At 34.5% G+C, this 23,114-nt stretch overlaps 1 long non-coding RNA gene across 1 annotated transcript; it reads left to right on the plus strand.

Moving 5' to 3' along the window:
- Nucleotides 1–1,632: 1,632 nt before the first annotated feature.
- Nucleotides 1,633–13,480, plus strand: LOC127253059 (uncharacterized). The gene is made up of 3 exons (XR_007839195.1): nucleotides 1,633–2,012; nucleotides 2,136–2,236; nucleotides 13,266–13,480. It is a non-coding gene; the product is annotated as an uncharacterized LOC127253059 (long non-coding RNA).
- The last annotated feature ends 9,634 nt before the right edge of the window (nucleotides 13,481–23,114 follow it).

Genomic DNA, 23,114 nt, shown 5'->3' on the forward strand with positions numbered 1-23,114 from the left:
TGATTCGATCGTTTTTGCTTATTTGATATTTGGTTTGGTGTGATTTACTTTATGGCTTGGATTTGTGCTATCGTAATATATGGTTTCACTACAAAAAGATAATATATTTGTAACGGAATTCCGTCCCTAAAGTTCACGTAGCTAACGTAATTCCATTCCTATTTTCGTCTCTGATGTCATTAGTAACGGAAAAAATAGATTTAGAGACAAAAAAATTTTGTTACAAAAATGAGTTTTTCTTATAGTGTTTTGGATACGTATGATAAACTTAAATATAAATTTTTGGGGGGTTAGAAAAATTATTTATGGAAATTATTATGTCTCAAACATCATGCTGACATATTGCGAGGGAAAATGCCATAGTAACTGTGTGAGTAAATTACTCACGAAATTACTCATGAATTTTTCCTCTCGCAAATAAGGGAGTCAACTTGTTTTGTTGACTTTTACTCACGGAATTACTCACAAAATTTATTTTATGACGTTACTTACGGACAAGTTCTGTGAGTAATTACGTGAGCAAATTACCCACGGGCAAAATTCCGTGAGTAATTTACTCACGGAATTATTCACGGACATTTCCCTCGAGGAACTACTAATGAGATGTTTACTGACTGTACTTATAGGCAAAATTTCGTGAATAATTCCGTGAGTAATCGATTTACTCACAGATTTTTCATGATTACTCACAGAAAAAATTCGTGAGTTTTGGGTTTTTTTTGGTAGTAATTAAATCACAAATAGCTTTGACATTAGAAAATATTATTAACTTATTGTTAGTTACAAAATCATATTTTTTAGTTAAATGATAAGTTTTTGCTACAAAAATAATTTATAGTAAAAAAATTGTAGTAAAATAATACTCCCTTGGTCCCACGTATAATGTCACACTGTTCATTTTCGTCTGTCCGACATCTTGTGTCACTTTTCTTTTTTTTTTTTTTGAAAAATATTACACACTTTTAATTATATTTAAAAAATCCAGATTTCAAATTTTAAAATTTTTAAGTATACTAATTAGTTATTTTAACAAATATAAATATAAATACAAATATAATATAAATACAAATATAAAAATTACTAAATCAAAATATATTTAAAAAATATAAATCAATTTAATTAAGTGCATAATATATAATATCATACATAAGTAAGACCATTCAAAATCTCTTTATTTTATTTTTCTGTCTCTTTCTTAAAAAAAACAAATATTTTTATCTAACTTTAAAACTTTATATTTTTTATAAAATTAGTTTATGTTAATTATAAATAAATAAACTAATTTTTTATTTTCTACAAAATGATATTCATATTGCATATATTTTTTATTGCGACATAATTTTTATAATATTTAAATACAAATTCAAATTTTTATAATTATATATATTAAATTTATTTTAAAATTATCAATATTATTAATTATATAAAAAATAATAAAATAATTTTATAATTAATTATTATTAACTCATTAAATATGATTGGTTAAACACGTGGTATTAATGAAATGTGTGAATTGAACTGAGAGGAAGTATTTTTTCAAAATAATAGAGGAGGTGCTATGTTTTCCGCGCCGCTATTATTAGTTTTATAACTAATTTTCCAGATGCACTAATTTCATTTCCTTTTCTGCCTAAATCCTTGTCTGCATCATCGTTTCGAATCCCATGGCGCTCTGTTCATTCTCCGATGCTCAGCTGCAGCGTCGTTTAGGGTTGAGAGTGCATTGATGTCGGAAATCCATTGTGCTGGTGGTCAGAAATTTGGAAGGGATTGTTGCTGTTCGCGAAGTTCAGAGATATTTGCAGCGAGGAGAATTTCCTTGTAGATCATTGTCCAGGCAGTTGACGGATACGCAATAGGGTTGAGACTTGAGTTCTTTTTCTATTAATTAAAGATTTTTTTATGTTTCCTGTGATTTTCAATTTTAGATTTGTTTTTTAGTTGTTCATAAGTTAATTTTTTATATGATTTCGGCAGAGTTCTGTTTATGAGAGAAAAATTCTCTTTGGAAGGTAGTCTTTCTTATAACCCAAGGAAATATTTTTGTTGATTAGCATATTTTCAGTAGATATATACATTTATATGCATCAATATGTGTGTGGTGGATGCATAGTTTTGAGCATTTCGAACTGCAGATTGAATTCTGGATTTCCCTGCTGTTGACTATCCTTGGTTATATACCTGGAATTATCTATGCTGTTTTGGGTCAATACTAAGGACTGATCCTCTACATTAGGTAAGCTTTTGTATATTCGTTTTACAAGCTTGATTTGTTTAGCTTAATATTATTACAAAGCTGTTTGAATTGATTAACTTAGTACCGTCTCAAACCAGTGTTTCTCACAACCAACTAAACTATTTTTACAAGAAAGTAAGATCAAAACCTTGATTCAATTATGTATACTCAAATTTTGATTTTCTGCACAGCAATGTACAGTCTAATAATTTTATCTGTGTTCATTCTTATCTATTTATTGATTGAATAACACAACCCGACAGATCTTTATCCAAATTCTTTTAGCTTTTTCAAACTTACTGATCAAATGAGAAAATCGACAAGGTAGTCATTGACAGAGAGTTTAGTTTGATCATCAATTATAGGCTAAACAGAAGAGAATATTTACTCCAAATATGCCAATTACTAATAATAGAGGTTGCATGAACATATGTGAATGCCAACTTTTAGAAAAAGGAAGGTATCCAATTCTTTTTTGTTTGGCAGGATAAGATGCAAAAGGGACAATTCATATATTTAATTGTTGGACAGATGGAGATTATGGTTATTGATTTGTTTGATGGTGTTGGGCTGGAAGCTCGTTTCTTCTTTGCTTTTCCTTTTGACCCCTTTTCTTATCTGCCAAATCTCTTCATGATTTTATTTGATTGTATAATACTATATATTATACGAAAATGTCTGATTCGTCTGCTACATGATATATATAATTAAAAAAGATCAAAGAGGCGTAAGCTACATGGAATTTAAGTCTGCAGCAATGTAAACGAGGAGATCTGATTCATGCAATGAAATAAGTTTTCAATCGGATAATGTTCGTGGATTGACTGAGTGGATTGATAGAAATGAAAGGTTGAGATTAATGGACACATAAACAACTTTAATATCGGAGAATTCAAGCAAAGACTCGATATTATCGGAGAATCAACATTGAAATTAGGAAGTAATAAAGGTACTTTCTACTTCAATTTATGAGGCAGTTGCTTGAAAGTTGAATCATTGATTAATTGATCATATTTCTACAATCACAAAGTATAAATGATCTTATGCTATTAATTATTGTAGGAATATTAAAGATGAATAGAGAATTCATTCGAAGAACATTGTTGTAGGATTATTGAAAGATGAATTCTCTATTTATCTTAAGAACATTGTTGTAGGATTATTGAAAGATGAATTCTCTATTCATCTTAAAAACATTGTTGTAAACCACCGGTTTAGTTAAATATTTATTTATTTAACCAACTTTTCAACTCTTCTCTTTATATTAGATGTTGTCGCTTATATACCAATTTTGAGTACTTCTATGGTATACATCATTATGCTTCCTTATTGACACTCTTTTTCAATCTTAAGGTGTGTTGATATAAAATTTTGTTTGATGTATCGGAGATCCGCCGACTGTTCAGACAACCAACTGGTGAATGTATGGCTTCTAAATTGTCCACATTGGCTGCTGATGTGGAATATTTTTTCACATATTTTCTGAGTTGGAAAAAAAATTAAGAGATAAAAAGACAATTGGACCACGTTTGTTTCATTGACAAAAGGCACACGGAAAAATGTGCAAGCATTGATTTGGAAAAAAAAAGATGAAGAAAGAGGAAGGGACAATCTACCCCTTTTGGATCCGCAGGTATATCAGACAACCAAGTTGATGCCTGCATGTCTTCAAATCTGCTCAGGATGCTCGGTTCAAGGCCTGATATATTGGTCTTTAAAAAGCTCCAACATTAGATAAATTGTTTATCTCAATACTTGGTTATAATTAAAGACAAAATACCTTGTCCCTCGTGCTTACATCAAAATGGAAAGTCAAAAAGAGATGAAGATAAAGGAATGAAGACTCAGTCCGTTTTGGATCTGTAGAAAGATCAGACAACCAATCAGCTATCTGCAAGACTGCAACCTGCTCGAGTTCATGGTTCAAGGTCTGATGTTCTGGTCATTGAAAAAGCTTCAAAGTGAGACAAAATATATATCTCACTATCCTACTTCATATAAAGACAAAAGGGTTTGTTCCACGAAATTGCATGCAAAAGGAAGGTCAAAAATAAAGGAAGAAAAAGTTTTCCAACAACCATTACCCAAAGATATAGTATTTGACTATCTCTTATTCTAGGCATTTATGTGGAGTTTCACACATCAATTTCGTCCCATATGCATAGGTATGTGTCATGAGATGTGTCTTGGCATATTTGACCATTTGGTGTCCTTGCTGCTGTCGAGTTTTGATTGGAAGAAATGGGTTTGTGTGGAAGGGGGCTTTCATAATTTTCTAAGAGAGAAAATGTAATATATTTCGTGTTCTAAGTAGAGAGTGAGAACTTGAAGAGTTCTACTCATCTTCACCGAAAGGAAAGCCCAAATCCCAAGGTATAATAGTTGAGTTTCACTTCTAGTAAAGGGGAGTGTTCTTTTTTATTTTGAGGGATTTTCGTTGTGAGGTTATACCATTTTTTAGTAGAAAAATCTGGGAAGATTTTTATCTACTACGTTGGCTCTGAACCTTGTCGAAGTTGCCGGAGATTTGAAGCCAAAATCACATCCTGAAGGAATCACAGCAGTCCCTTGTGTTGACAAACTGCCGAGTGTTTAGTTAGTTCAAAGGGGATTCCAAGGAGAGTCGAAGTAGGAGGAGGTGACAAGCTGCCTACAACAACGTCCCATTTCAGAGCACAACCAATGGAGGTCGAGGCCTTGCATGCTTGCCTTTGCGAAGGAAGATGCACTTGTATGTGGTACAGAAACCAATACATTTAAGTTGGCTTTGTGGCTGTTGATTTTTGGAGTGTGTGTGAGGAGCTTTTGTATCTTGTTCTTGCCTTACTCATAGTGGAATTGCCCTCGGTTGGTACCCCAAGACGTAGGCCGGTTGAGGGCCGAACTGGGTCAACAAACGCTGGTGTGCTTTTTGTTGCGATTCACTCTGCACTGCACTTTTTGCTGCTTGTTTGTTGTTCGAATCTCAAGCAGACAATATCACTCTGAAGACAGCAAAACTTTTGAGTTTGCATTCCATTCCGTTGCATCATTCAAGAGTGATCAGAATTGGAGTTTAAGGTGTAGAATTACATCTAGTGGGACGGTCAATTGGTATCAGAGCCAACTCTTCAAAAGATTAACAAAGAGAGATCCACTCAAAGATGTCGAAGAACGGAAGCTCGATGTCGAGACCGCCACTGCTGGACAGATCAAACTACCGCTACTAGAAAGTGAAAATGAAGGTGTTCAGTTATTCCATCAATGATGAAGCTTGGGATTCAGTCGAGTATGGATGGACACCACCCTTGAAGCTTTCCAAGGCTATTGAAATTTTTGGTAGAGACACTCTGGCTCAGCTTGTTCCAAAGTTGAAAACTCAATACACGGCTGAAGAAAAAGAGATGAGCAATGTCAAATCCAAAGCTTTGAATGCCATTTTCAATGGAGTGGATGAATTTCTTTTCAACTGCGAAAGTTGCTTGGGATGCTTTGTTGATGACTTTTGAAGGGTCTGATAACCTGCGAGCCACAAAGTCGCAAATGGTGGAAAGTCAGTTCGATAGCCTGAAGATGAAGGAAGATGAGACTATCTTTAACTTCAGCAATCGATTCAAAGACATCATCAACCAAGCACGCATGCTCGATTTTGTTTATGAAGAAAGAAAGCTCGTCAATAAGATGTTAAGGACAATCACAAAGAGGTTTGCACCAAAGGTAGCTACTCTCGAGGAAATGGAGAAAATCAAAACAATGTCTCTTGATGCTTTGATTGGAATTCTCCAAAACTATGAGCTTAACCATTTGGAGTTGAAGCCATACAAAAGAGTTGCTTTTACTGCTGAGGATATTGATGCTGATGAAGTGGATGAGGATGATATTTCATTTCTTTCAGATCAAATTTTAAAAATATTACAACAATAGAGGACAAGGAAACTGAAGCAGCAAACCGGGCAGATTAGTAATCAGCTGAAGATTTGAACGACCAACAGATGACCGCCTCAAAATGAGCAGAAGCAGAATATTAAGAGAAAAACTTGTTGCCTTCAAGCCTGAGCGGAAAAGAAAGTTTCAAGTCTGTCAAAATCTGAACGCCTCAAACAGTGTGACATGCTATGGATGTAATGGCTTTGGACACCTGAAATCCGAATGCCCTATGGTTTTGAGGAAAGAAATTAAGCTATGGAAGTGACTCTCAATGATGAAGAAGATTATGATGATCAATCCGTGTCACAAACTTTTGATGGTAATGAAGAGATTGGATCCAACTTTGATTTTGATGCTCTCACAGAGATGGACTGCAAACGAAATTGTTGAGAAATACAAAGAAATGATGAAAGGGCAGAAAGTACTGATCTCTATTAATGAAAGGCTGAAGGATCGTGTTGATGAACTGAATATGTGCAATTCACTGAAGAAAATCATAATTTGCACAAAGAAAATGATGAATTTGCAGATGAAAATTCGAAGCTAAATCAACTTCTCAAGAATGCTCTTGCAAAGATAGTTGATCTGGAATCAACAAATTTCAAAATTCTTGAAGAAAATGCCCGCATGAGAAAAGGAAAAGAGAAGCTCAATGAGGTTCTTTCCATCGGAAAACCATTCGGTGATCGTCATGGGCTTGGATACAAACATGGTACTGGAAGAAACCAAACCGTTTTTGTGAAAGGTGACTTACTGGAAGAATCAATCAATACAACACCGCAACAGATTCCCAACAGGCAAAGACAAAGAAACATAATGCAGAAAGGTAGTTGAGAAGATGTTCAGGCAGCCTGTGAACTGCATATACTGTGGAATCATTGGACATGAGGTTGATCGGTGTGAACGAGTCATTCATGATTTATTAAGAGGAAAGAAGATTTCTTGGCCTTCGGAGAAGATGAAAAAGAGGATAAATAACAGACTTGAATGGAGGCCCAAGAAGTTGACAAATGTGTGCAATGTTACTCTATCCATGACTTGTTGGGATGAAGGAAAGACTTGGTACTTCGACAATGGATGCTCGAGGCATATGACAAATCAAAGAGATTTTATCTCAAATTTCCAAGAAGCCGACTGTGGACAAGTTGTCTATGGTGATGGAGTGAGAGCAAGAATCACCGGGTATGGCAATCTCAATGTGGATGGATTACCCAACTTATCGGATGTACTTGGTTGAAAATCTCAAAACCAATCTCATAAGCATCAGTCAGCTCTCTGATGAAGGTCTAAAGGTGAAGTTTACCAAAGACTCATGTGAAGTTTATGATTGAAATTATCAAGTGATGGTTGGATTTCGGTCTAAGAATAATTGCTACATCATGAAAATAAGATCACAAGTTGTTTTGCTGATCAAGAAAGATGAGTTGTCCTTAGGTCATTCGAGACTTGGGCATGTGAACATGCAATCTGATTCGGTAGAGCAAGTTGGAATATGTTCGGGGTCTCCCCAGGTTGTCTAAGGTAGAAAGATTATTTTGCGTAGATTGTTGCAAAGGAAAGCAGAGCAGGGCAGTCCACAGATTGACTGAATGGTTTGCAACAGACAGGTGACTGGAACTTCTACACCTGGACTTAATAGGGCCAACCAAAGTCGAGAGTGTTGCTGGAAAGAAGTATATTCCTATTGTCGTCGATGACTTCTCCAAGTTTGCTTAGGTGAACTTTCTCAAAAAAAAAACAAAAAAATGATACCCTCGAAGCATTTGAGGAGCTGTGCAACCAAATTTAAGATGAAAAGCAGTCTATGGTTGCAAGAAGAAGGAGTGATCATGACAGGGAGTTTGAGAACCAATATTTTGATGCCTACTGCAACAAGAATGAGATTCTCCATGAGTATTCAATGCCAAAGACACCACAACAAAAAGGTGTGGTGGAGAGAAAGAATCAAACACTCCCAGAAACAGCTAGGATCATGATGCATGCAAAATCAATCTCAAGGAATCTATGGGCCGAAGCCATGAGTACAACTTGTTACATCATCAACCGAATCTACTTAAGGCCGCACACTCAGTCTACCCCCTATGAGATATGAAAGGGAAGAAATCCTACCTTTCACTACTTCCACACCTTCATACGCAAATGTCATATCTTGAAGGACACACAACCTGTTAGCAAATTCGAATTAAGGTCAGAGGAATGCATCTTTCTCGAGTATTCCATGAATAGCAAGATTTATCGTGTCTTCAATTTAAAAGGAAGAAGGTGATGGAATCCTCAAATGTGAAATTTGATAATGGCTTGAAGGACAAAGAAGACAATGATTTTGATGTTGAAGCATCTGTTGAAAAAAAAAATCAGAGATCAAAAGAAGTTGCAGATGAAATTGAGTATGATCCAGAGGCTGATCATACCAGCCATGAACAATCATCTGGTGAAGAGGATGAACCAGAAACTGAAGTAAGAAGGAGACCAAGAATCAGAAAGTATCACCCCTCTGATGCCATTATTGGAGACCCTCAAGGAGAAATGATGACTCGAGGTAAAACAATCAACTTTCGAGATCTCGCTGGGATGAACTACTTCATGTCCAAAGTGGAGCCTAGAAACATTAATGAGGCACTCGAGGATGAATACTGGATCACGGCCATGCAGAAGGAATTACTTCAGTTTAAAAGAAACAAAGTGTGGGAGCTGGTTCAACCACCATCAAATGTCAATGTGATCGGTACCAAGTGGATTTTTCGAAATAAAACGGATGAGGTAGGAAATGTCATCAGAAACAAGGCTAGGCTGGTCATCCAGGGTTATTCTCAGCTTGAAAGACTCGACTACAATGAGACGTTTGCCCTCGTTGCTCGAATTGAGGTGGTACTACTGCTTCTATCCAATTCATGCACTCTTGAGTTCAAGTTATTCCACATGGATATGAAAACAACATTTTTAAATAGATGGATCAAAGAGGAAGTCTTTGTTGCTCAACCAAGGGGATTTGAGAGTCCAACTCATCCGGAGTATGTCTACAAACTTCACAAGGCACTCTATGGACTCAAGCAAGCTCCAAGGGCTTGGTATGATCGTTTATCGTCATTCCTTCTTGATTATGTTCGTGGCTCCATCGACAAGACATTGTTCATTAAACATGCTAGAAAGAATATCGTAATTGCTCAAGTCTTTGTGGATGACATCGTCTTTGGATCCACTTCAAATATCTTGAAGAATGAATTCGTGGATCTTATGTCAACGGAATTTGAGATGTTCATAATGAGTGAGCTGAACTTTTTTTGGGGACTACAAATCAAGCAGTGCAAAGATGAGATTTTTCTTTGTCAGATTAAATACGCTCGAAACCTTGTCAAAAGGTTCGACATGGAGAATTCAAAGGCAATTTGGACTCCTGTGGGACTACATGAGAAATTGTCAAAGAGTTACTCTGGACATCCAGTGGATCATAAATTATATAGGAGTATGATTGGAAGCTTACTCTACCTCATGGCCAGTAGACCAGATATTTGCTTCAGCATATGTGTGTGTGCCCGATTTCAGGCAAATCCCAAGGAGGCACATCTCAAGGCAGTCAAAAGGATCATTCGATATGTTAAGGGCATAGCTGATTTTGGCATATGGTATGAAAAGGGATCATCGGTGGACTTGATTGGATTTATGAATTCCGATTGGGCTAGATGTAATGATGATCGGAAAAACACCTCAAGTGGCTATTTTTTAATCTCATCAGCTGGTTCTCGAAAAAGCAAAACAACATCGCTCTGTCAACTGCAAAAACGGAATATGTTGCTACAGCAAGTGGCTGTTCACAACTTATCTGGATGAATAAAATGTTGAACGACTATGGGTTTAGCCAAGAAAGCTTCACTCTTCATTGTGACAACAAAAATGCGATAAACATTTCAAAAAATCCAGTTCAACACAATCGCACAAAGCACATTGATATTCGATATCACTTCATTCATGAATTGGTGGAAGATGAAACATGTGATGTGCAGTATGTTCAGATATCCATGCAAGAGGCTGATATCCTCACCAAAGGACTTGATTCAGAAAGATTTGAGATGCTAAGGAGGAGTTTGGGTATGTGTACCCATCAGTAAAGGTCCAAAATCTTTCCATGTTCCATATCATGCACTGAAATAATTTGATGAATAATATAGGCATGAGCTTTACTTGTTCATTGATGTTTTTGAGATATGAGAAAGTTTTTGAAAATTACGGAAAGAAAAATATAAGGAGAAATTGAGATGTGCGGGAATGAATTGATGTGCTAGAAAATGTTGTTTTGTATCTATTCTCTGCAACCGAGATATACTAGTGGTTATCCAAATTGTTGATGAATATGCTTCCATGGAGTCTGAGGATTCCAATGTCTATGCCTTTGATGGAGAATGAGAAATTGCTGCCTCTGCTACTAATCCAGAACCATCCCCTATTGTTGCTTATCTTGATACTATTGTACCTGAAAGTACCCAACAATAAGGAGTTCAAGAAAAGATTAATCCCCATGGAGAAAATATGGATGATGATGGAAGAAACACCATTACTGATGATGGTATTAATGATGTTGATATTCTTCTTTCCATATCCGAAGTGGACAACCAAGATGAGCTTGTAGAAGAAAATTTATTTGATGACCAAGAGAATACATGTGAGAACCCTGTCCTGCAGTGCAGTTCAGTGATGAACCGGATGACAATGTAATATTATCTGTCTTGAAGGATTGAAAACAAAAAATGAGGCATTGATCCAATTCCTAAAATTGCGTCGTTTGACCCCTAATGTGGACGACATTGAGGATTTTGAAAGTGATGTCAAGGCTATTAAAGCCTCCAGAACTGATCGTGCATAAACTCAACCTTTTTGGCAGATGTCTCCCAAGGGGGAGAATGAGGAAGGAGATGAGCTTCATGACATGTTGTCTAGGGCGAGAAGCTGATGTCAAGGGAGAGACAATGAGAAAAGAACCACCATATGGAAAAATTTTTCGGGTTTGTTTGTTGTTGGTCCATGCGGATTCACTAACATCTTGTTTCTCTAAATATGGGATACATTAACCAAAAAGGGAGAGATTGTTGGTATGAAATTTTGTTTGATGTATCGGAGATTCGCAAAATGTTCAAATAACCAACTGGTGAATGTGTGGCTCCTAAATTGGCCACATTGGCTCCTGATGTGGAATGTTTTTCCACATATTTTATGAGTTGAAAATTCTTTTTTAAAAGATAAAAAGACAATTGGACTCTGTTTGTTTCATTGACAAAAGGCACAGGGAAAAATGTGCAAGCATTGATTTGGAAAAAAAAAAAAGAGAGATGAAGAAAGAGGAAGGGATACTCTACCCTCTTTGGATCTGCCGACTTATCAGACAACGAAGCTAATGCCTGCATGTCTTCAAATTTGCTCAGGATGCTCGGTTCAAGGCCTGATATATTGGTCTTTGAAAATCCCCAACATTGGATAAATTGTTTATCTTAATGCTTGACTGTAATCAAAGACAAAATGCCTTGTCCCTCATGCTTGCATCAAAATGGAAAGTCAAAAAGTGATAAAGATAAAGGAATGGAGACTCAGTCCGTTTTGGATCCAAACAACCAATCAGCTATCTACATGACTGCAACCTGCTCGGGTTCATGGTTCAAGGTCTGATGTTGTGGAAGGGGGCTTTTATAATTTTCTAAGAGAGAAAATGAAATATCTTTCGTATTATAAGTAGAGAGTGAGAACTTGAAGAGTTCTACTCATCTTCACTTAAAGGAAAGCCCAAATCCCATGACATAATAGTTGAGTTTCACTTTTAGTTGAGGGAAGTGTTCTCTTTTATTTTGAGGGATTTTCGTTGTGAGGTTAGACCATGTTTTGAGTAGAAAAATTTGGGAGGATTTTTATATATTTACAGCAGTCTCCTGTGTCGACAAATTGCCGAGTGTTTGTTTAGTTCAAAGGGGATTCCAATGAGAGTTGAAGGAGGAGAAGGTGGCAAGATGCCAACAACAACGTCCCATTTCAGAGTATAACCAATGGAGGTCGAGGCCTTGCATGCTTGTCTTTACGAAGGAAGATGCACTTGTATGTGGTAGGAAAACCAATATATTTAAGTTAGCTTTGTCTGTTGATTTGTGGAGTGTGTGTGAGGAGCTTTTGTATTTTGTTCCTGTCTTACTCATAGTGGAATTGCCTTGGGTTGGTACTCCCCAGACGTAGGCCGGTTGAGGGCCGAACTGGGTCAACAAACACTGGTGTGCTGTTTGTTTCGATTCACTCTGCACTGCACTTTTTGCTGTTTGTTTGTTGTTCGAATCTCAAGCAGACAACAACACTCTGAATACAACAAACCTTTTGAATTTGCATTCCATTCCGCTGCATCATTCAAAAGTGATCAGGATTGGAGTTTAAGGTGTAGAAATACATCTGGTGGGACGGTCAATGTGAATTTACATTCCTTGCCCTGTATTAAAGGTACCTTGGAATCAAGTCAGCCGATCAAGGTATCTTCTTTTAATGGTGCGGACGTACAAATATATTTTGTGGAGCTATCTTGATGTCTCGTAAGTTTATAAAATTCTCATGCAATACTTCTATTTCTTCCAAGTAGCCTTCCATCTTATATTCATATTAAAAGTGGATTATGAAATTCCTTTCAACCAAAGGATCCTCTATTTGAAGGAACTGTTTCATTTGATTCATCTTTCTGATGTATTGTAAAGTTTTGCATCCTGCCCTTTTTACAACTAATTATATTTTTCAACCAATAATTGCTTTCGGCCTTAGTTTCTTCGACGGTTATGATATGGGTCTTTTGAGCTTTGAATTTACGTACAACACTTTGCTATTTTATGGCTTTCGATTGCATTGAATTGGGTGCTATATGAATTTCGTCTAACAATTGTGCGAAGAAAATATAGCCGCCACCTGCGTGTACTTCTACTATATATACTGGCTCTACATGATTTCTCTAAACCATTTGGATTTCATATAGTTAACGTTGGCAATGGTATGTAAGAATATATGTTGAAGGTGTACTATAGATAATATGGTTAACAATTTCTGTTGTCTTATATATTAGTATATAATATACGAAAAAAAAAATCTGAAAATGTGAATTTATGACACACAGGAAGGATACCGAGCTGTTGTATGGAAAGCTTACAATGGACAAAGCCCAAAGGAAAGAAATAATGGGTTATTAATTAATTTACATTTTATTTTAAGATGATTTTGTTATTTACCAGTTTGAATTTGGAAATATTTCAAGTATAGCTTGTGTTCTGTGCATGTGAGAAGAAAAATGATAAGTCGGCTATGTATGTAGGAAATATAATGATTAAGAATTTTGCCATGTCATTACATTGTTTTAGTAATTTTTCTCATTTGTTTTTAAGATGTGAATGCTTATTATTTTAGATGGGAATTAGTATTTAATGGTCTTGTAGTTAAATTTTACCTCATTTGATTTGGTTGGTTTCTTTTTAGCTTTTATAATTATTAGCTAGCAATAATATTTAAATTACTGGGTTTGTTCTCATTTATAAAATTTTTATTGGCCACCTTTTTTTATTTAAAGAACATATATGTTATTTAGTGGTCGTTCTGCTCAATGGTGACACATGCAATCAATTATTTTATTTTGATATAAAAATTTAAAATGGCGTTGTTATTCAAATAATTTAAAATAGATTATTTGAAATTTAAAATTTAAAATACCACATGAGGGACGGGCTCCAACTGAAGGCTAAGCAACGCTGCCAAAGGTGGCGGTCGTCAGCAGCTCCAGGCAGCACCAACAACGACAACAGCAACGAACAATTATCATCCGACTTACATGAATCGCATCTCCAAAACACCGGCAGCTTGCTTCTCCGGCTATTCAGCCGACGACGAACTGCGGCGGCCTGCAGAAATTCGGCAGGGACAGCGTCTTCTAACAGCTACAATAAAGACAGTAAAGCTAAAGAGAGATGGAAGGTTAAAAAATCAATGTAATTTTTTTAATTGAATACATATATATATATATATATATATATAGAAAAGAAGGAAAAAATAAAACATTGCATTGTAGAAGTAAAAAGTTGGGTGGAGCACGAATAGACGTTTGGAAAACTGCAACATTCACAATTACTTTAATTTTTACTTTTAAATATAAAAATATATGTATAAATAATAAATTACAAATTTTATATATTTATAAATAAATATACTTATACTTCAAGAGTAGTTATTACTACCGTTTAATTATGGTACAAAAATTATAGTATCATTTAATATATACAAATAAAAATAAATAAATAAATATAATACTAATTGTAACTGTAAAATAATATATGGAGTATATATCTTATATTTACATAATAATATAAATTTCTTAATATATTATGTATTTAAATTGAACAATTTTTATGATTGTATTTAATAAAATAAAGTATAATTTCTTATTATTTGTATTTAAATTACATAATATTTAACGTTTATATTTAAATTGTATAATATTAAAAATTATAAATATACATATAAAAAATAATTATATATAATCATTTATTAAAAATATATATTAAATAAAAAATTCTTATTTTATATTTACGATGAAACCCACACTAAATTCAAAATAATAATTGTTGAGTAAGAAAAAACCAATGTGCAGGGTTTTCGAGAATGGGCCTAGGGCTGTGGACTGGTGTATAGTTCAATGGGCCTGGTAATGGCAGTGAAATCCTAAATAGGTCTGAATATAAGCCAAACGACCCAATTATTATTAAGAAATGAGTTTTTTCGAGAAAGATGTGATTAGGATGAAACGGCCGATACGGAGGTCGGTCAAAAGAGGAAGTCGGGCGAAGAAAGATGAGACGGCCGATACGGAGGTCGGTCAAAAGGAGGTCAGGCGAAGAAAGATGAGATGGCAGACACGGAGGTCGGACAAGAGGAAAGGTCTGTTAATTGGTCGGGCGACGAAAGGTCCGTTAATTGGTCGCTTAATTAAGCGACCTGTTAATCGACTGATCGATTGACCGGTCACTTGGTCAAACAGTAGTTCAGTCACTTGATTGGGCGACCAATGAATCGTCTGGATGAATGGTTGTTCAGCCGAGTGAAGGGACTAGATTGTGGTCGCTTGATTGGGCGACCAATGAATCGTTTGGACGAATGGTTTTTCGGCCGTTTGAAGGGACCGGATGGTGGTCGCCTGATTGGGCGACGAATGAATCGTCTGAACGAATGGTTGTTCAACCGATTGAAGGGATTAGATGGTGGTCGCTTGATTGGGCGACCAATGATTCGTCTAGAAAAATGGTTGTTTAGCCGATTGAAGGGACCAGATGGTAGTGGCTTGATGGGACGACCAATGAGTCATTTGGTCTAGCGACCAGTTAGTATCTGGATTGGTCGGTTGGTCAATCGTTGGGTTATGCGGTAGGTTCAGTCGGTCGGCCTGCAGTCTGTCTAAAGTATGCTGGGCGGTTGAGTAGTCGTTCGGGACTAACCATACATTTAAGAAGGTAAGGTGCCAGAGGCGGTCGGTCGAGCCAATTAAGTCTTGTAATTGGCATAAGCGGTTGGCGAGACGGTTAAGACATGTGTCAATAGAGGAGGAATTGGTGGGCGGTTGATAGCGGTTGCTGTAACCGACCAGACGACGGTTCAAAACGTTTCTTTAGGGAATATTTAAAAGAAACGTAGCAGCAGGTGTGCTGGTCAGACGAAAAGCAGTTCTAAGACGGTTGAGAGAAGTTGCAACCGGCGAGCGAATATGAAGGCACGACCTGGTTGTGGCGGTTGACATATATTTTAAATAGGTCTGTTCATGACCTAAAGAAACCATCTTCAATCGACATCAAATTCAGTGAATTGCTTTTGGGGATCACAATTTTACTTTTACAGTGCGTAGTATTTATTTTTCTTGTTTTATTTATGTATCGTACGGTGTCTAGAGATTCTTAATCTCAGACATTTATTTTATCAAATTCGAAAATAATTTCTATTTTCGAATTTTACATTTTATTGTTGAAAATCGATATCAACAATAATATTATTTATTAAATAATAAATTGTGTAATTTTTATGAAGGTTGATATATAAATAAAAATAAACAAATTATTATAATTATATTTAATATATTAAGTATATAAAAATTAGTATTTATCAAAATTTTATTATAAGTATTTTTACAATATATATAAGAAACTTAAAATGTTAAAATACAATGCGGTACATATAAATTTTATATATAGTTAAAAAAAAAGTTTATATGCATTAAATAAACAATTTTTAAAAAATATAAATAACAGTAATTATGTATTATCTACTTTTCCTATAACCAATCAAAATCTCCAAACAATCAAAAATTAAAAAAAAAAATTAAAAATAGCTAAAAATTCTTGCTTTTTATTTGATGGACCCGTAATAAGTTCAAATACATAGATATATAAGATAAGATATAAGATAAGATTCAATATACTATTACCTTGTTCAATGATATTATTTGCCATCAAAGAAATCATATTTAGATATATAAGATAAGATATAAGATAAGATTCAATATACTATTACCTTGTTCAATGATATTATTTGCCATCAAAGAAATCATATTTTTCCCTTGAGGATGATGTTTAATAGAAGGTAGCATAATCCCTTCATCTATCATAATAATGATGCAAATATTTAATTCATAAGTATAATTAATTTATGTTATATGTATTGTAAATTATTAAAATATGTTAACATAATAATAAAACATGAGTCATTTTGTAATTAAAATATTTATGTATATTTAATTATACCTTTTTATCGGGAATCGTGCACTAATTTAATTCACCAATACCATCAAAGTTTATTGAAGTACATGTAAGCATATAATTCACTAGTGATAATCTACTCAATATATGTTAATAATAAATGTCATAGGTATTTTATATATATATATATATATAATACACCGTTGATACTAACATTTAAAAAATAGATTAACATGAATTAAATATAAATATAAAATATTATGTAGTCATATTTAATCAAAATTATTACCTTGTCTAGTGATAATATTTGCCGCCAAAGAGTTTATATTTTTCCCCTATGGTTGCTCTTCAATAGAATGTGACATAATCTCTTCATCTAATAATCATAATAAGGATGCAAATATTCATTCATAAGTATAATTAATTTATATTATATACAACACCGTAAATTATTAAAATATGTTAACATAATAATAAAATATGAGTAATTTGTAATTAAAATATTTCCCCGTCCAAAAAGAAGAGTACTGTTTATTTTTTTTGCGTCTAGATCTTTAAAAATTAATTATTATATTAATACGTAATACAAATAAAGAGAAAAAAATAAAAATATCTCTATTAGTATCTTATAATACATATTTATAAAATAAATTATACAAATATAAAAATATTTTTAATATTAAATAGAATAACACAAAAAGCAAATGATATCCTTCTGGAGGAAAGTAGTATTTTATATATTTAACTATATACTTATTCTCATGATTAATCATATGTGTAGTGTTTGATTCACTAATATCATAAAAGTTTTATGAAGTACTTGTAAGCATATAATTTATATGTGATAATCTATGCAATATATGTTAATAATAAGTTCTATAAATATATGTATTTTTTCAATATATGGTTGATACTTACAATACAAAAATTAAATAAACCTCAAGTGTACACTAAATAAAATTATATATTCTATATAAACATATTAAATAATAATTAAATCTGATATTTTATTACATTACTCCATAATATTAACGGAATCCAAAGAATTTATATTTTTTCGTTTGTAATAATAAGATTTATATGCCTTGTTATTTGAAATCATATACTATTACCTTGTTCAATAATAACATAAGATAAGATTCAATATTTTTTCGTTTAGTGATAGTGGTCGATTGATCCATGTGCTTAGGCCGTAGGACTTTGTGCTTAGCCTGTAGAGGTGTGAGCTAGAGTCTTAGAATTTAGTGCCTAAGATATTATTTGTGTTAGTGCTGAGTGTTCTCGAGTTGACGTCAAATAAGGTGGAGCTCCTTTTATGTGATTCTAAGTTTTGTATTCGGCATGTGATTGGTTTCTTTTGTGTATATGCATGTATGTTGGTGGATTATATAGTGATGCGAACACAACCGAATGATTCGTAAACTCGAAAACCACAGGAAGTAATGTAATAGAAAGATGCGGAATTTGGTGGAAGAATAGAGATGGAAGAATATGTATAGATAGATAATTTGGCTTCTCGATCCACGAGGTTGATCAGAAAGGCACCACGTGAGAACTAAGAAGCACGTAACAAAAAATCTTTAAACCAATCAAGGAATGGAGTTGACGTAACAAGCGGTCTAGCACCGATTGAGAGGCGATGAACTGTCCCGAATCACAACAACCCAATTTTGAAAGACTACCGAAGATTGCATCGCACAATCTCGAATAATCAAGCAAACAAGAATCACTATTGAAAGCAAAGAAATTTTATAAGAAATGTCAACATAGTGTCTTTAATAAACCAGACCTTTATATAGAGGTCCTTGAGGGTAGAGAAAATGGAACATTAGAAAATAAGGAAATAAATTAAAAGGCAAGGACTAAACTAGGAAACATAAAATAAGGAAATATCTATACAAGGAAGCTAGTGAAAAGGAAATAAATATAAAGGAAACTTAATATATAAGTAATATGGAAACTTTGGGATTCTTCCATAATTATTGATATTATTTGTATTATTGATCTGCAGTCCCGATTCTTGATATGAAGGTCTCGACATGACTCGGTTAAGTGATCTTTGAGTCTGACACATAAGAGATGCAATATCCGGCAGGTCTATTTTCAACGATCTTTTCAAAAATTGAGTCCATGGCATGTTGGACTAAACTCGAGATATAGGAACATTTGTGAGTCCAAAAGGCATAACGACCCATTCATATAATCTTAACTTGGTTTTGAAAGCCATTTTCCATTTTTCACCCTGTCTTATTCTAATTTGATGATATCCACTCTTTAAATAAATTTTAGAAAATATAGTAGCACCATAATCATCAAGTCTAGGAATTGGATGCCTCTACTTAACAGTAATCATATTAATTGCCCTACAATCAATACACATTCACCATTTACCATTTTTCTTTGACACAAGTAAAATAGGAACATAATAAGGGCTCAAGCTTTCTTTTACCTAACCTTTATCCATCAACTCTTGCACTTGGCGTTGGATCTCCTTTATTTCCTCTGGATTGGCCCTATAAGATGGCCGATTAGGAAGTTGAGCTCCAGTGATGAAATCAATTTGATGTTCAATTTCTCTCGATGGTGGCAATCCTCTGGGTAGATCTTTGGGAAACACATCAAAAAATTCCTGCAAAAAAATATAAAACTCGGGTGATAGGTTAGACTTTAAATCTTGAAGTGGTAGAAAATAAGACCTACTGACGAGGTCGTAAAAAACGATGATGAACTTGCACTACCACCTGGTCCGATTACTCGAAACCGTGCCAAGAAGTTTCAAACTAATATTATGACATTAGTTCTATACTTGGAAAATGAGAACATGCATAAAGTGGAAGCATGAAGGCCAATGGGAAGAGCATTGTCAATATTGGAGTGCATGTATGATCCATGCATTTTATTTTCTTAAAGACCACAATTTATAAAACCTATGAGAGTTGCTACTCATCTCATTATCCCGGGATAAGAGGTGTTCTATTTTATTTAATAAGGTGGGCCCTTTTAATCTAATTAATTGGACCTTTCTTAGTATCTAATTAGTTGGGCCTTATTTTATTTTTTTAAAAATTAGTGAGCTTTAAATAATGTGTACTTTTTTGTCCAACATTGGTTGTAGAGCCTTTTTTCTAAGTTAGTCTCTCCTATAAATAAGGCACTTGGTCTCATTTGTATCTTGAAACTTATATCAATTAAGATTTTTTCTTTATTCCATTATATTGGAATTAGTGTGTGAGTGATGGTTTTCCTTGCATATGCGTATCATTCTCAAATCGGGTCCTTGCGTTGATTCCTTGGGTTCGTGGCTTCCGAAACCAACCGGAGTTTCTAGCCATATCGTTCGAGTCTCTATTGGTTTAGAGGTGTTGGGTCTAGGCAACGCTTGAGTTTACATTCAATTAATCGACGAATCGGACACCGGTAATATCTCTCTTTATTACTTGGTATTCATTTGAATTTACTTTTAAGTTTCAACTAGTATTGTTTAGTTACCTTGGTTGCATCATCAATTTGGTATCAAGCCTGGTTTTATCGGAATTCCTATTCCGGTAGTATTAGTATTTTTTATTTCATACTCTATTAAGATCTTTTAATTTTTTTTGTAATAGCATTATTATTGTTGGGTTAAAAAAAATAAAAAAATACTACAAAAATAAAATAAAAAATTACTACAGTAAAATATTTTTTTTTTTTTAAAAAAATAACTATTGCGGAAAAATAGATAAATAAATAAATACAAAAAAATCCCTCTTTGAAATATATTTTGATTTTGAGTATTGTATCAACTTGTCTATTTGTGGGTATCGGTTGTCTTGTGGTTGTGCTTTCATTATTTTTTCATTGCTATTGTTGAGTTTGACTTCTTGGGGTACACTCGTCAATTTATATTGGCTATATTCTATGAGGCTTAGTTGGCTATAACTCAAGGGGCTTACCAAAGACCATGAAATTTGAGCGCATGTGTAAGACGGAGAGGTACATTACGTGGGTATACACGAGAGGATGAGGAAATCATTCATCTAACCATCCATATATATATATATATTTCCACTATATTTTTCTATCGTAGGTGAGAAAAGTGACGAGTAACATGATATGGCATCCGCATCAAGGTTTGATCCCAAAATGTTTGTGAAGGATATGATGGTGGAAGCTATTTTCTACATCTCATCATCCCGAAACGGATGGTCAAACTGAAATAGTGAATAGAACCTTAGGGAACCTACTTTGTGTCTTCCTAAAAAAGAATTGCAAAAGTTGGGAGGAATGTTTGCCTTATGCTGAATTTGCATATAATTATACGTTGCACTCATCAACACACATGTTTCCTTTTGAGGTTGTTTATAGCTTTAATCCTTTAACACCTTTGGATTTGTTACCATTGCCTAGCAATGAGTATTTTAATGGCAGGAAACGGGCTGAATTTTTTAAGGAGATGCATTCAAAGGTTCAGGATAACATTGCAAATTCAAATGCTTGGTATGCTAAAAGTGCTAACAATGGTCGTAAGCATGTAGTGTTCCAACCAGGCGATTGGGTGTGGTTGAACTTGAGAAAAAGTAGATTTCCTGAGAAATGGAAGTGTAGGCTGAGCCTAAGAGGAGATGGGCCATCCCAAGTTATGGAACGCATCAATGACCATGTCTATCGTATTGAGCTACTGGGTGAGTACCAAGGTCATGGCATATTCAATGTTGTTGACTTAAGTCATTTTAATGTAGGAGAAGAACATGCTATGAAAATGGGGGACTAATTTTTCAAGAAGGGAGGGATGACGAGGTCGTCAAAAGCGATGATGAATCTGCACTACTACCTGGTCCGATTACTCGAAACCGTGCCAAGAAATTTCAAACTAATATCATGACATTAGTTCTACACGTGAAAGAGGAGAACATGCATAAGTGAAAACACAGAGGCCAATGGAAAGAGCATTGTCAACATTGGAGTGCATGCATGATCCATGCACTTCTTTCCCTTGAAAACCACAATTTATAACACCCATGAGAGTTGCTACTCACATCATTATCCCATGTGGGAAAATAGATGTTCTATTTTATTTAATAAGATGAACCCTTTTAATCTAATTAATTGAACATTTCTTAGTATTTAATTAGTTGGGTTTTTTTTATTTTTTTTAAGTTAGTGGGTTGTAAATAATGTGTAGTTTGTCCCACATTGGTTGTAGAGCCTTTTCTCCAAGCTAGCCTCCCCTATAAATAATGCACTTGGTCTCATTTGTACGACATTTTGAAACTTATATCAATTATAGGTTTCTTCTTTATTCCATTATATTGGAATTAGTGTGTGAGTGAGGGTTTTCCTTGCATACGCGTATTATTCTCAAATAGGGTCCTTGAGTTGATTCCTTGAATTCGTGGCTTCCTAAACCGACCGGAGTTTCTAGCCATATCGTTCGAGTCTCTATTGGTTTAGAGGTGTTGGGTCTAGGCAACGCTTGAGTTTACATTCAATTAATCGACGAATCAGACACCTTAATATCTCTCTTTATTTACTTAGTATTCTTTTGAATTTAGTTTTAAGTTTTGACTAGTATTGGTTAGTTACCTGGGCTGCGTCACTTATACATCAAAATATAAATCTTATCGGTTTCCTCCCCCGAATGGATATAAAATCCTGTAAAGTGAGTAAATTCTCCCCAATATTGGCACTCATGTCGCTAACACTCAACTCACTTTTCGATTTTCATGTGGCCTCATGTTTCTCTTGTGTTGACTCTATTTTCTCTCATTTGCTTCCCTCGTTTGTTTTTCTTTAAGCTCACGAATGTGGTTCCATTGGATAAGCTCTTGATCTTCATGTGCTTCTTTAGGACTTAGTAGTTTTAACACCACTTTCTTGCTTTCGTATGTCAAGGTGAAGGTGTTCATCTTACCATCACAAATAACTTCATTATCAAATTGCCATGGACACCCAAGTAATATGTGGCAAGCTTGCATAGGGACTACATCGCACCTCACTTCTTGTTGTACTTGTGGATGTGGATGTCAACTTCAACTTTCTTGTTCACCTTTAACTCGCCACTACTATTCAACCATTGTAGGCGATACGACTTCAGGTGCGGCTTCATCTCAAACCTATACTTCTTCAAAAATGCTTCGCTAATCACATTTATACAACTACCATTATCAATAATCATACTACAAATTTTACCTTTGATCTTGCAACAACAATGAAAGATATTTTCTCTTTGTATTTTCTGCTCATCTGGTTTGGGTAGT

The sequence above is a fragment of the Andrographis paniculata genome, unplaced genomic scaffold (assembly GCF_009805555.1).
Source record: "Andrographis paniculata isolate CXL003 unplaced genomic scaffold, ASM980555v1 Contig49END, whole genome shotgun sequence".
NCBI lineage: Eukaryota > Viridiplantae > Streptophyta > Magnoliopsida > Lamiales > Acanthaceae > Andrographis > Andrographis paniculata.